This window comes from Poecilia formosa, unplaced genomic scaffold (genome assembly GCF_000485575.1).
Source record: "Poecilia formosa unplaced genomic scaffold, Poecilia_formosa-5.1.2 Scaffold290, whole genome shotgun sequence".
NCBI classification, from domain to species: Eukaryota; Metazoa; Chordata; class Actinopteri; order Cyprinodontiformes; family Poeciliidae; genus Poecilia; species Poecilia formosa.
In genome coordinates this window covers 153,519-168,531 of record NW_006800229.1, presented here as the reverse complement: position 1 = coordinate 168,531, position 15,013 = coordinate 153,519, and positions in this window count along the sequence as shown.

Here is a 15,013-nt window from a genome sequence, read left to right as displayed (position 1 = left end):
GTGCGTCTCAGAAAACAAGGTATCACACTTCAGGGCCTACTTCTCCACTTTCTTTAGGAATGTATTTTCGTCCACAGTCTAATCCTAATGGGTTGCTGGGGGCAGTGTGTGCTTCTTGAACTGTGCCACTCTGTCTGCTAGAATTACTCTCGACCAGCATAATTTACCAATCTCACTCAGCCTAAATCTCCACAAAAGGGATAACATGTTGAGTACTTGTCCTCTGGGCAAAGAGATTATAGGTCAGGCATACAGTAGAGAAAACCCGCTTCTATACTTTAAGAAGCAGCTGAAGCTATTTAAAGGGTTTCCGTTTTATTTCGCTATGTATAGGGAACTAAAGACATTTACAGAATAGAGTAGAATAGAATATACTTTATTTAACAAGGACTCAAGGTTGTAAACTGCATTGAAGCAGCTGCCCAAACAGACAATAAATACACATGCAGTGCATATAAACATCTAGAAATGTAGACTAATACACAAAAGTTAAAATAAAAAAACAAAACAGAACAGCAAGGTTGTTGCTCAACTTCCAGGCCTCTACGTATTATCGATTTAAAATCCTGATTCAACATTTTCATGGAGGTGAGGACAAAAGAGTATTATTTATGAAGGGTAATAGTATTCAATTTTAAGGGTTTGTTTCTATTTTTCTCTTTTAAATGTACCTGCAGGGCTTTGCAGGATTCCTTGAACCACAAATATTCTAAATGTTCTTTATTGTGATTTTATGATTGAATGACACAAAGTATTACAAATTGTAAAGTGGAATAAAAATGATAAAATGATTAAAGGGTGCAAGTTGATCTTTTGGTACTGTTATATATTTTTTTTTGTCAAAGTAAAGTCACTCATCAAAAAGTAAGCATGTGTAATTATTGTCAGCTGTGAATATGGAGGAGAATTTACTGCAGCTAACTATGTATTATTCAGTGAGATATTATTTGTGACAGCTGCCGAACTCAAAATGACCACGAAGCACAGTTTGTTTATATTTTCATGCCATGTGGCATACGTCTAATTTAGTAATTTCACCCTCTTTTTTTCCGCCCCGGGGGAATATTTCTTCCTCCATTTAACAATTGACAACAGCAACTGACCATTATGTGGTATAGATAACGATCACTTACCATTATATTAGTGCAATTCGCTGCTGCTTTCGTGCAATTACACAATGGCTTTGGCAATTTGCTTTCCCAAAGCTCCCCACAACAGAGCTGTTGACCTTGCAGTGCAAATGTTCCGTGATGGTAAATGGTTGTCATTTGGGCTGCCATGCCTCATGAAGCCATCTACGCTGCTTTGTCTTGCCTTCGAGCTCCTGCTGATCACCAAATTACAGTGGTGCATGACTAATTGGGCAGCTATAGTCTGAAGCTGAATAAATTTTGCGGGATTGGTCTGTGTTGCAGAGTATGTAGCTTGCAGCTTGGTATACAGGCGATTAAAAAAAAAAAAAAAAAAAAAACAAGCTTTCTGCTGTGTTGCACTGTTAGTTGAACTTTTTTTTTTTTATTCCACAATGCATTATTTTGAGGAACAGAATGGACTCCGTTCAATTTAACCTCTAGATGTCACTGTTGTTTAACCGCTGCTCTGAAATGATCCACTAGTCAATTTAAACAGATGAGGCAACTTGTATAACATCAGATGGTCCTGATCCTCATCTCTGTTTTTTTTTTTTTTTTTTTTTTTTTTCATTATTTCTCATAAAACATCCCCCTTTAGAAAAATAAGTATCGCGAATGACAGTTCATGCTGGCTCAATGCAATTATTCCTAATTACGGGAAAAAAGATGTAAGAACCCGGTTGCCAGTCAGAACCCGCCATTAAGCTAAAACAGTTGGGATGTGTGGTGTTATGTTTCTGCCCTTGAGAGTGACATAACAACAAACAACCAGAAGTGCCTATTTCCCCTCACCTGTGTTTCTTCAAAAGCCTCTTCATGTAGTAACATAGATTATTTTCTCTTCATCTTCTGGCAAGACAATTAGGCTTTAACCGAGGAAAGCACTTCACCATAATGGCGTATCCCATGTCATCCCATAAACCAGAGAGCTCGGTTTTCAGTTTTTGATCAGAACTTCTTAGAAACAACACACAGCAATGATCTGTGGGGGTGCATACTGTAACACAACAATGTGCTGTCACAGCTTTGAGATATTGTATCCGTTTTTATCTTACTGAAAACTGCAGACAGGGAATCTAAATTCTGGCTTTTATTCCTTTAGCTTTATAAACTGTGCTGTTAAAAGTGTTTTCCTCTTCGCTGATTTCTTTTTTGTGTATTTTCTCCTCAGCTAAATGTTATAGATTATAAAACAATTTTAACATCAAACAAAGATAATCTAAGTACATTTTCAACTCAAGATTTCAGTTATTAACAGGACTTTTAGGCCCAGAGCTAATCTGGGCCTAAGTGTTAAAGTAATTGCCCTCTAATACTAATTACTGGATGTGAGCAGATTTGCCATCAAGAGTTTTAGCAAGTCCACTTTATGATCTGCTTCAGGATATGCATAATCTCAATCATATTGAAGTCTAGACTTTGACTAAGCTACAACACAACCTTTTGTTGTATTTTTTTATTATTATTATAATTTTGAGGTGGGGTTGCTGATTTGCTTTGGATCGTTTTCCTGCTGCAGGAAGTGCCCTTGAGTTTAAGGTTATAATCTGATAACCAGGTGCAATTCTTCACAACTTTCTGGTAAAGGGCAGAATTCATTGTTCCATCATCAGGTACGACAAGTTGTCCAGGTGCTGAATAAGTAAATCCAGACAGTCTAACTATATCATCACCATGTTTGACTGTTTATATGTACTTTTTATTCAAAATTTGCTTATTTGTTGTATTGTAAGTGGCAATTGTTTTCACTTTTCAAAGACCATTTTTATAAACTTACAACAATATGTTATGATTTAATCACTATCACCGCTACAAAAAAAATGTTTCCTACTCAGGATTTTCTGTACTTGTGGTCAGTGTAGCTAGAGAAGTATTGGGAATGGACTTACAGGAAGGTTTTAATCTGGAGAGGTTCAGACATATACCCAAAACATGGAGACGAAAACACATAAATGCCATGTATGCCTGGAATGAATAATGATATTTGAGAATCACAAATGACTAACAATAAGGGTGATTTTTGGGGGGGGGAAGAATTGCAAAGCATGACCCCTGTAACTGAGAGAAGACTAAATGCACACGATAATGGAAAATATAGAAAGAACATTGTAAAGAAAACATGTTCTTCACATACCAGGTTAGAGAAACAGAATATCTTATTTCATTAGTATGGACCCCCTAATAAACCTTTGTCTACACTCTGACCACCCCTATATAAAAGTCTTGCTCTGCCATTGATTAACACAGACTGTAACTGAGGTAAATGAAGCGTACAATGTTTTAGATGTTGTCCTGGGTTAGTTTTCTCAATTTGTAGATAATGGCTCTAATTGTGGTTTATTTGAGAGGGAAAGCCTTTATAACCCACTCCAGTGTGATATCTTTATTTTTCATCTGTTTTAGATCAGGTTATGATGTGTTGGTTTATGAGCTATTTTAGCCTTGTAAAGATTTTTTTTAACAAGGCATGAGTGTGCCTATGAAACTGAATGATTGTTTCTAAACAATACAGTTAATTGTAGTTAATTCATAATTTAACAAGGGAAGCTTAGATGGATTATTTTCAATATTTTTATTTTTATTTTATTTTGCCTTAATAAATAAAATGACGAAATGAAAACATGCAATGTTTACTTTGTCTCTGATATATATATATATATATATATTTTTTTTATGACCAGAAACGCAGAGTTTGGGGTTGTTTGTGTTTGAGTGGCATTGTAGGTTTTCTCTGGGGGGAGTGGGGGGCCCTTCCTCAATTCTGCTAATCATCAAGCTGCTGGATAAGAAGAACTGAATGTTGGTCCTTCAATGCCTGAGTGTTATCCTCTGCAATATCTCTGGCACTTTGTTGTTTCTCCTTGTGCCTTCATGTTAAGTGTCTCCTTATGATCTCCTCTCCAGAGGTACCTCTTCATTTGCTCTTAGATTCTTACCTATAAGTGTCTTTCTGTCGTCTGCCATCTACATCTCCGTAAACAGAGCTTATGAATCTCTATTCGGATCATATTGCCACAACCAGCAACCTCAATAATAGTCATAAGAGTTCTGAATATTGTCTATTGATATGTGTCTGTCATGACATATTGTTATTGGTTTATTGTCTATACTTCAGGCTCCCCTTACCACAAATCATTCACTTCAACCTTTATGCCCTCCAACATCTCCACGTTTCCTCAACTCCTCCAAACTGCAACAACTACAGCTCCAGCTCCAAGACTTGATCACCACCTAAACCAACAACTCCAAGCTTTTCTCATTCCTCCACATCTCCAGCATCAGCAACCGCACTTTCTTCAAAGCCTTATTCTTCACCTCGCCACACCAATAAACCCCTCCCCGAATCAAATTGTGGACTGTTTGCTCCTTTTGTCTTTGTAATAAACCTTTAAAGCCTTTTCACTGACTCCTGGGAGTATCGTGCATGTGGGTCAGAAGCCTGACAGAAACATTTACGACCGACAAAAAAAACAGATCCAACCTGAAAGGGATAGAAATATTTTTTTTCACAACACTGCATATGTTGAAAGTGTTAGGAAAGTGCTCTTTACTTAATGACATCATATTATGTATGAATTTATAAGAGTGAGTCATAGTTTCTTCCTTATGAGGTTCAGCCCATCGAGAGTCAGATTCAGATTATTCTGTAGCCGTGGTTTATTTGCTCATATGGAGCCCCTGGGACCTCAGTATGTTAGCAAAGCCAATCAGCACTGTATAATTGAAAAGGAGCACTAAATGACTGCAGACACAAGATTAGATAGTCACAGCAATGATGTCTGTTGAAAATCGAGTCTTGTACTACACACATGCGTCCCACTGGAAGATGCAGATAAGCTTGCATGAAAGTGTGCTGTGTGCACACAGGAAATGTGGTAAAATAGGGTGGAAACTGGCAATGATGATATGATGGAAAATGCAAGGGAGAGCTGGACATTAGGGGGTTTTCCTGGTGCATTGTTGGTTGTTGACTGGTTTATGACTTTCTTGTTCTTGTACTGGTTAGCAAAAATAAGTTTAAAATGTAAAACATTTTATTATTCAGTCTGTACTTTTTGTGTACAAAATACAAACACTTTAAACGTATTTTATTAAACGTGTCTGTGTGATAATACTTTAACAATCTCCACTTACTGACCATCTAAAAATCAAGATTATAAGGTTTTCCTTTAAGTATAATTTCTGTTCATCATCAAAATTTGCCAAGACATTTTGTTTTTATGGGTCTTTATTCTTATTTTCAGTCATTAGTGTGAGAAGTGGGGAAATACCAGAGCTTCATTTCCTCTTGATAACTAGAAATATTACACTTCATGCAAAAAGAAGGAATTACTGTGTGAATAGAAATTAACATGATTTCCAGAAGCCTGACATTTCTGTTTAATGTATATATTTTATTGATATTGTATAATATTTTAATTTTGTAATACATTAAATTTTGTGTTTTTTATTATTTGTAAGCCATAATCATCATAATTACAAGAAATAAGGCTTGAAATATTCCACATGTAATGGAACATTATGAATTTCACTCAGAAATGAGCGGGAAAAAAAATACTGAACTTGTTGACAATATTCAAATTATTTGAGAAGTACCTATAAAAAGACATTGGTCATATTTTTTAAGCTGAAATTGTGAATCTGAAATATGCCCAAAGGGTTTAGAATAACTGAAATTGACAAAATATTTTGGAGAGATATTTTTGCAGATAAAATTCTGTTTTTCGTGTCTGTCGTATGATGCAATAAATTTGTTTTTTCTATCCTCAAATTAAACAATACAAAGCCAGACATAACCCACGAGAATTCACATTTCAGGTAGCTTGAAGTAAATGCACATGGATGCTGGTTAAAGTAATGAGATTATTACCCGTCAACTGGAGGGAGTTGTGCTGTGTTGTGTTTGCAGACTGCATTCTGTTTTCCACTGTAAATCCATGACAGACTAATAGGGTTTCCCACAAGGGAAATCTGCTTGCGTTTCCTGTCCCAGAGCTGCCCTCTTCCTTCCTTGCTGAAAACCCACTGGCTGTGTTTCTTTCCTCTGCACCAGAGGAGCAGAGGTGGAGTTCAGCAGGGCTCTGTTAGAACATCCAAAAATAGGCCACAGTATCCTACCTAATCTGTTGAATTTGACACCACATGGGTAGAAAGTGGTTTTCCTCGATTCCTTTTTACACAAACAGACAAAAAATATCACCAGAACGTGGGTAAATTTAACAGATATATTGGCAGAAAGGGAAAGTAAAAGTTTGGAAGTAGTTTAAGAGGGCTTAGATAAAGTACTAGAAGATAAACTGGGAAATTTTCCCAGCAAGTTTTTCTTGCTTTTATTCTTGTCAATCCTAGCTGACCTCTAAATTTTCTGACCCTGTGAATTCCAGCCATGACTTGACCAGAAAAAAAAAATCACATTGTTTGCTGGTAGCTAGAAATCTTAAGACCAAAACCCACAGCTCTGTTCCTCTATTTGAAGGCCTGGAGTCCCTGGTGAAAGCTACAGCTGTTCTTCTGATAACTGAAGACAAAACACAATAATTTTGGACTTAAGCTGAAAAAATTACTTTGTCATAATCTTTGCATTCCTACAGCTGGGTGTAACTTTTAAGCAGCAATGGCTGATTATTGAGACCTTTCTTGAAGCCATCATTGGTGGTCCTTCTTAAAAAAAAAAAAAACTAAAAAGAAACAATAAAGCTACAAAACAAGTGCAGCACAAAAACGTGTCATTTCAGTTGTTTTATATGCAATGAAATTTTGCTTTGCCAACTGATGGTTTAATGTAATTTTCCATTTTCTGCTGAAAAGAAATATGGTTATAAGACTCTTGAAAACTGTTTGCTTGCAAGATGTCACCTTTAGAAATTGTGGATTGATCTGAGATCAGGATTTCTTATTTATCTGCAGTCAACAAGTCTATATTTGGATCAAAACCAATATTAATGGGAATACAGTTCAATAAGAGAAATTAAAATCAGATTTTATAATTTTCTATTACAATTTATCAAAGATACTCAACCAGTTTCTTGTTTACACTGTAAAAATGCAGTGTAAATACTTGTTTTGACACACAATTTATTTTAATGTACAAAATAAAATGATTGCACATTATTTAAGGAGTTGTGTTAGTTTGTGTTAAATAGTTCAACAGTTCCAGCTTCTCGCTGTATTTGTTCCAAAATAATCTTCTTACTTACGCTAAAATCTTCTACTTTTGTTTAAATGTTTAAATAACATTTCATCCATGCGGTTTTCTTTATACATTTTACTGTGAAAAATCTATTTTTATATTTACTTTCCAAATTACAAGATCATATGTGGGATGTCTGAACTGTTGTCCACACACAAGCTGAAAACTATGTAAATTAGCAGCGGGATGTGCAGAACACAAAGTTACTTGGTCCAGACGAGTAACTGACAAAAATATATGTTATTATTTTTGGCATTTTTTCATTAAGATCATTAGGCTACCGAAAGGTTGTAGGTCATACAGTTTTGACATAGTTTAACAGCAAAACAAGATTTAGTCTATGGGAAGAATTCTGTTTTTATTAGCTCATAGATTTTATATTCATGTCTCGCCTCTGAATCCACAACACTGTCTTGCACCTTTGGCCTGTTGAGCATTGCAGGCTAAAGGCCTCAGTCAAGGTCACACAGCCGCTGACTTTCTGTGGGCAGAGTGCCGTCGTGCAACATTGTACAGACCACAGCGAGGAAACAAATTGAGAAGAATCAATATTAATGCTTGCAGTAGGTTACATATAAGTAGGTATCACAAGCTGTTTGACATGTTACGCTACATGTGTGCTTGTTGACTTTCTGGATATTTCTGGATTTCTGCTGTTTCTGTACTGTTTTGCAGCTTTATTCACAGTCATTTAAAAATATCAAAATATCAAAATATCAATCCTTGTACCAGAATCAAACATATTTTTCAATAAGTCCACATTTCTGTCTGACGTTATATCCTAATCTTAGATCAAATGTTTTCATTAGTTGTCAGAGACTGTCATATGAGCTCATGGCTGATTTCACCTTTTATGCACAAAGAGTGAGCAGAAGTGATGTGCTGTGCACAGAGTCACAGCTGTCAGAAATCTGGGATTGCAGGAAGCTATCAAGATGTTTTCGGGCTCCTCTACATATAGAGAGAAAAATGAACACATGCCTTTCATCTGGACGGAGAGACACTCTTTGAAATGCATCTTTCCTTTATGTCTTTCCACAGACAGCATCTTCATCATGGGTCACCCTGATAAAAAGAAATAGGAGCTGAACTCTTAAAAACAACATAAGAATCTCAGCTGGGCAGCTTGAAGAAAAGAAGTGTCCTATGAATCTTTTAACAACAAGTTCAATGTCTAATTTTAAACCAATGTATGAAAATGTTTAATAATAGCTATCATACAAACTTTTGCTGAAGAACCTCAGTGCAATTCTATTTTACACACTATTGGCTGGTGTTTGCAAAGCAGCCAATCAAGGTGCACCATCATTTTTTTTATTTTTTTTGGCACTAAGTGGCTGTACCTTCAAGAGGGGAAATAAGAAAAACTGTAGCTTCTGCTGTAGTTCTACGTTGGTTTCCACTGTGCATCCTTATGCATTTAGAGGTTTATTTGGTGTTTGAACTATGGAAATAGGTAGCTATTAATACTTTTAGGGGAGGTCTCAAGTATTGAGCTATTCACTGGCGACTATGGTTCCAAACCCCCGCAAATACCAGAGCTCTACTGTATGTGTAATGATGAAACACGTGACTAAAAGAACGCTTTTGAAAATAACCTTTAAAATAAACCTAAATTCAGTTAAAACTTTTTTTATCCTAATGTTTTCTAATCTAAATTCTAATCTTGTGTTTTTATTGGCTGTATGTGTAATATCATCATAACTAACAGAAATAAAGGCTTGAAAACATGAGTCTGGGTTCTTCATCTATACCATGTTTTACTTAGTGACTTGAATTGCTAACTTTTCATTAATATGATAATTTATTTAATATGACTGGATACATTTATTTAGTATTTCACACCTTGATAATTCCAATAAAACTTAGGTTCCCACCATATTTATTTGTCTCGTCTTCTTGGTGATTTAAATGTTTAAAAATGTTTAATCCTGATTTAATTGATCCCCTAAATTGATTATCTAAATACTTGATGTAATAAGCATTTTTTTTTTGTTTTGTTTTGTTTTGTTTTCCTAAGTCTCATACTTTAAAAGTTGTAAAAATTGAGAAACGTCAACAAGACCAGTAGAAAGCATTTTAGGACTCTGATTCATATTTGTCATTGCTCTCTAGCCTATTCACTTTTCCACTTTGAAAACATTCTCTGAGCCCCTCTTTGTTTTAGATGTTCTTCCTGTTTTTCTTCCTTGCTGCTGTTTTGGTGGTGGTCAGCTCTGTCGCCTCTGAGCAACAAGACTCCATGCTAGAAGCAGCAGAAGTGTGGGGTTTGCATAAACAGTGGGTTAGATCTGTTTGTGATCCTAAATTTACATTGAGCATCTTGTGATCCTATGATGGCAATCAATTGACAGGAAGACTTGGGAGGGTATCTTGTGTCATTTGCTGCCATGCCCTGAGCAATAGGCCTGTCTGGGGGTGAACGTGTCCTAGATGAAAAGTCAAGATGTTTACTCATAGTTTGTTCACACTGATTTCCGCCCACTTATGCTTGTGTATTCTGCGAGCAAAAGTCTATAAACAGAAGCATGAAGTTTGGTTTCAGTCCTGTAGAGGTGCAGGCACATGTTTTGCAAACCACAGGAGCAAATTTGGTATTGCTATCATCATATCTACGCATATATTTGTGTTTAGCGTGCTTTGCAAAAGTATTCATAGCTCTTGAGCTTTTCTCCATGTTGTCACGTAACAAGTACAAAGGTCAGTACACAGGATAATTATGAAGTAGAATGAAAAGATGAATGCATTTCATAAAGTATGGCTACTTTGCCATACTTTATTCACTTTTATCTTGTTAATGGCTACAAAAAGCATCCAGTTGAGCTAAAAGGGAGCATTTAAACAAATATTAGTACAGGTTTATGTACTTACTTGAGCCTGGCCGTGTAGTTTCCACACTTTACACAAAGGTTTATTGTAAAAAACATAAATAAAATAAAACAATTCTAATCTGGAAAAATTCAATTCAAATTAATATTTTTTTCCCCAAAACTTGATGCCATACCACTGCCCATTTTAAGGTCTAAACGTCTCACCAAAACTTTATATGTGTGGTTAAAATTAAGATAAAGGCAGAGTTTTGCAATGTCAATAGTGGTTAAAACTGTGGCACCTGTGAAAAGAGCACCACAAGACAGACTGAGCAACTTTAAACAGACACCTCCAAAACGTTAAATAATTAGTTTGTCTGTTTAACTGATGCCAGTATTTGTTAATATTGCTCAGAAAAAAGGTCTTGCTCAGAAAACAATTCCTAAAGCTGACTAGCACTTAAGTGAAAATGTATGTTTTCTCAGGTAAGTGTTCAAAAATCTATTTAAGGCTTAATGCGTTATGACTGAGGCTTATGTATTATTTACCTCAGCATTTTATTCTCATCATAATATGATGAATATCAGAGAACTTGATGTCATTAATAAGTTTAAGTGAATTGAAACACTGCTCAAATAGGGTGCTGCCATTTCAGCTGCTTTGCCACAAACCACATGAATGATGTGAAAGTACACCCTGTGCTGTTTTAGTGTGTTTGTACAGCAGAGCAGTGGCCGGTGACTCTTCTCCGTTAAATATCTTTGTCCTTGATTCTTATGTCGTCACCTGAGCTTCTAAGTTCCCTTCAAACAGCTCAGTCATGCATCCTTGAGAAATCTTTAAAGCAACCCTCACAACGTAAGCCAAATACAAAAAAACTGCAAGGGTTGAAAGCCTGTTTTATTTGGAATGTTATCTGAAAGTCAGTTAAAATGATCTTGAATGGTTTCTTTGCTGTGTTTCTGCCCTGAATGATCTGAAATAAAATTTGTAAGACAACTTTCAGAATCACTCACAACCACGAGTGGCTTCTTTCACTTCCTTTCACAAAATTTCTCCCATGTTTTTGTATCTTAGAAAGAAGTCACACGCGTGGCTTTCGCCTAATGGCTTAAGTCCTCTAGCTTTCAATTACAAATTTTAATCAGTGTTTTGATCCAGCAGATGGCCAACCTACTGGATTGGATGAGTGACTCTTGGGATAGCACTAGCCCCAATACAGAGAATCTGATTATAATTAAATACAGAGCTGTAGAGAAAAGCCTGTGATGGCCCATAAGAGTTATATTAAATGTAGGAATCATTGCAACAATCTAGAATAAACTTACTTTAGTGAAAAGGCTTTTATCAAGATTTGCTGGCCCACTGCAGAATCCCGAAACACTCCTTGTTTCACTATTGGAGAAGCAATTTAAAATTACATCCAACTGAAGAGTTAATACAAAACTTGCATAAAAAAATAGTCTCTTTTTTCTATTTGAATTTGCTAGGTCATTAAAGAATGGCAAAAAGACATGGATGAACAAGGAAGCTTGTTTGAGTTGGTTAGAAGATAGAAGGACATACATTTAGGGTAATCTTTTTTAAGTAACCAACTATCTTTTTACTGATTTAAGTAAATATGAATGTTCAATAGTTAATACCATGTTAATTAGATAAGAGACTATTGAGAAATCACTCCAGATTTTTTTGTTGTTAAAGGAAAAACAACAGATATAGTGCTTGAATACAACACAAGGGACTGTTTCTTTACAGGAATACCAAAGAGCTTCTCACAGAACCAGAGTTGTTGCAGAAGGGATTTCTGTTCTCGCTCGCTCTTTAAATGAGTGTACACTTTCTGTCTTTGGTTACATAACAGAACCAAGCTAGTTTCACATTGTAATGCTGATTGGTTTGCCAACGACTCTCCCCACAAGTTTCAGGCCAACACATCTGTTTTGTATGGAAATCACACTAGAGACACTGTTTGTCATGTTAAAGTGGAGCCCTGATCTTTGAGGTTCTTTCTCCCACCACATGTTTGGCTCCCGTATCCTTATCCACAATAGGGCAGTGGGCCAAGAAGAGATAAAGTGGCTAGTTTAAAGTTGGCTGACTGCACATGGTGTACAAATCCCACAAAATCTCATCTGAGCAAGTGTGAGAAGTGTCGTCTATTGACCAAAAATTGCACCACTGATGTTGTGGTTATGTTGGGTTTGGATCAACACTGTGTTTGTTTTAAAAGTGTAATTTGTTCAGAAGTGGGATATGTGAAGAAATGTGTGACTGTAACCAGTACTCTTAGTCACTAAGTGTTAGGATACAGTGTCTTACTAATTCGGTGTTCACAAAAACTTTCAGCTGCGTGGACATTTTTGAGACAAAGTTGACAATTACTGGCATGCTACAAACTTGTATTTATTTAATTACAGGGGATAAAATTGCATGAACATCTTGAAAATGCTTTTCATAATCCTACTTGGTTGAACATTTCTTTTAATCTGAGTATGCTGTTTCTCATTGCTGTACAGTATTATTTTTCTGAAGTTGCAAATTTGCCCATACTGTACAGCAGAGGTCTCGTTCTCGCGGATGTCTTGTGGCCTCCACCGTGATATGAAAGTGTCATAGACACGTATACGTGTTCATGTCTATGGAAAGTATAATATTAATGCGGCCCACACGTTGAGCGGACCTCTGAAGGAAGTCCCGCCCGCCGTTCCTCGTTCCTCGTCGTGGCTGACATTCGGTATTAGGCTAAGCTACACTGACTTCATGCACACTACGCTTGTAACAATAGTGTGGCGGATGATGGACCAATCCCGTACCAGTTGCCTTTCCCTGCAGTCGCCATTCCGGTACTTTCTCCCATTAACAAATGCCACAATCAAACGCAGAGAAAGGTGACTGCTACCGGGCTGCTCGTCATCCGCCGCGCTGTTGTGACAAGCAGAAGCGGCAGTGACGTCACGCGTCGAGACGTTCTCCATACGTTGCTAGCTGGCTAAAGGCATAGACATAATATAAGTATATATTATTATAATATTATATTATGTCTATGGCTAAAGGCTTCTATAAAACGTAGAACAAGAGCGACGCTAAGTGGAATAAACTTGGAGTGCGTTCATACTGCAGCCTAAAGTGACTTTTTTTTTTTTTTTTNAGATTTGCATGTACAAAATGTCAATATCTGTATATTTTACCCATCTAGTGTGAAACCTGTGCATATTTGGATGAAAACAGCTGATTTCCTGGCAGAAATTGAAGAAAGACAAAGCTCTTCCTCAACAGCTCTCAGTCTCTCTCTGGTTTCAGTTTTTATAGTAACCAGGCTTGAGAAGCTCACTTCACACAGACATGATGTGGGAAATGTACCTATGTTCTTTCCAACTACTGCTGAGCTTCACTGTCTTTTCCATCACTGTTGTCACAGTCTGGCTAGATACGATGCTCTCACCGCTACCTGTAACATTCATGCATCACTAATTCTCTTGTTTTAATGTAAAATGCTCTGTACCTACTGCCATCTAGTGGTAAGAAAAATACACGACTACGCCGCTATCCACTACTAACCATGGTTTCGTTCACACCGAGCTTAAATGCAGCGGCTTTATTTCCCTATTGTAGTGGCAGCTCGACAGCCCTCAACTTAAAAGCTGCACCATATGAGTTTGAAAACATTTCTCCGTCGTGCCTGCTGCTAGCATGTGGTTGTTCTAAATGAAAATTAACGCGTTCTTCTTTGGTCTACAATTTTGACTTCTAATGATTCACTTCCTGCTAGAGAGCCCCCTGGTGGTTGAAGAAAAATACACAGAAAAGCCGCACCGGGCTACAATCCACATGGTTCAAAGTTTAGGAGAAAAGTAGCAGCTTATAGTCTGGAAAATACGGTACCATAGGTGAAATTGAATAATTTCCACGGCACACCTGACAATCACTCACGGCACACTAGTGTGCCGCGGAACAGTGGTTGAAAAACACTGGGCTAAGCTACACTGACTTCATGCACACTACTCTTGTAATAATAGTGTGGCGGATGGTGGACCAGTCCCGTACCAGTTGCCTTTCCCTGCAGTCGCCATTCCCTGCAGTCGCCATTCCGGTACTTTCTCCCATTAACAAATGCCACGATCAAACGCAGAGAAAGGCGACTGCTACCGGGCTGCTCGTCATCCGCCGTGCTGTTGTGACAAGCAGAAGCGGTAGTGACGTCACGCGTCGAGACGTTCTCCATACGTTGCTAGCTGGCTAAAGGCATAGACATAATATAAGTATATATTATTATATTATTGTTATATTATATTATGTCTATGGCTAAAGGCTTCTATAAAACGTAGAACAAGAGCGACGCCAAGTGGAATAAACTTGGAGTGCGTTCATACTGCAGCCTAAAGTGACAATTTTTTTTTTTTTTTTTTTTTGACGTAATGCGACCTATATCTGATCTTTTCATGACAGTCTGAACAGCACAGGTCGGATTCTTTTCGAATGCGACCCATATCTGATACGTATTTGATTCAAATGCGACCTAACGTTCAGGCCGCATTCATCCGAACTGAACGTCACTGATACTCCACAAATTCTGCTTCCTGACACTCAACAAGTGGGAAGAAAAACAACCATGATGGACTATAATGAGGATTAAATTGTTAATATGCTGCTCTGGTTGGACAACAACTTCAAATATGTAAGCTAAGCTCCACTGTTAGCCTCCATGTTTACTTCCGCAAACACTGGGCACTTCTTTTTATGGCGGTTGGCAGAACACTGAGAACGCTGACGCTATTGCGCCCTCTACTGTACATGCCGGACACTTTCAGGTCGTTAGCCCGTTGAGACTGCAGAACACATACAGGTCGCATATGTGTGGCAGTGTGAACGGCCCGGCAAA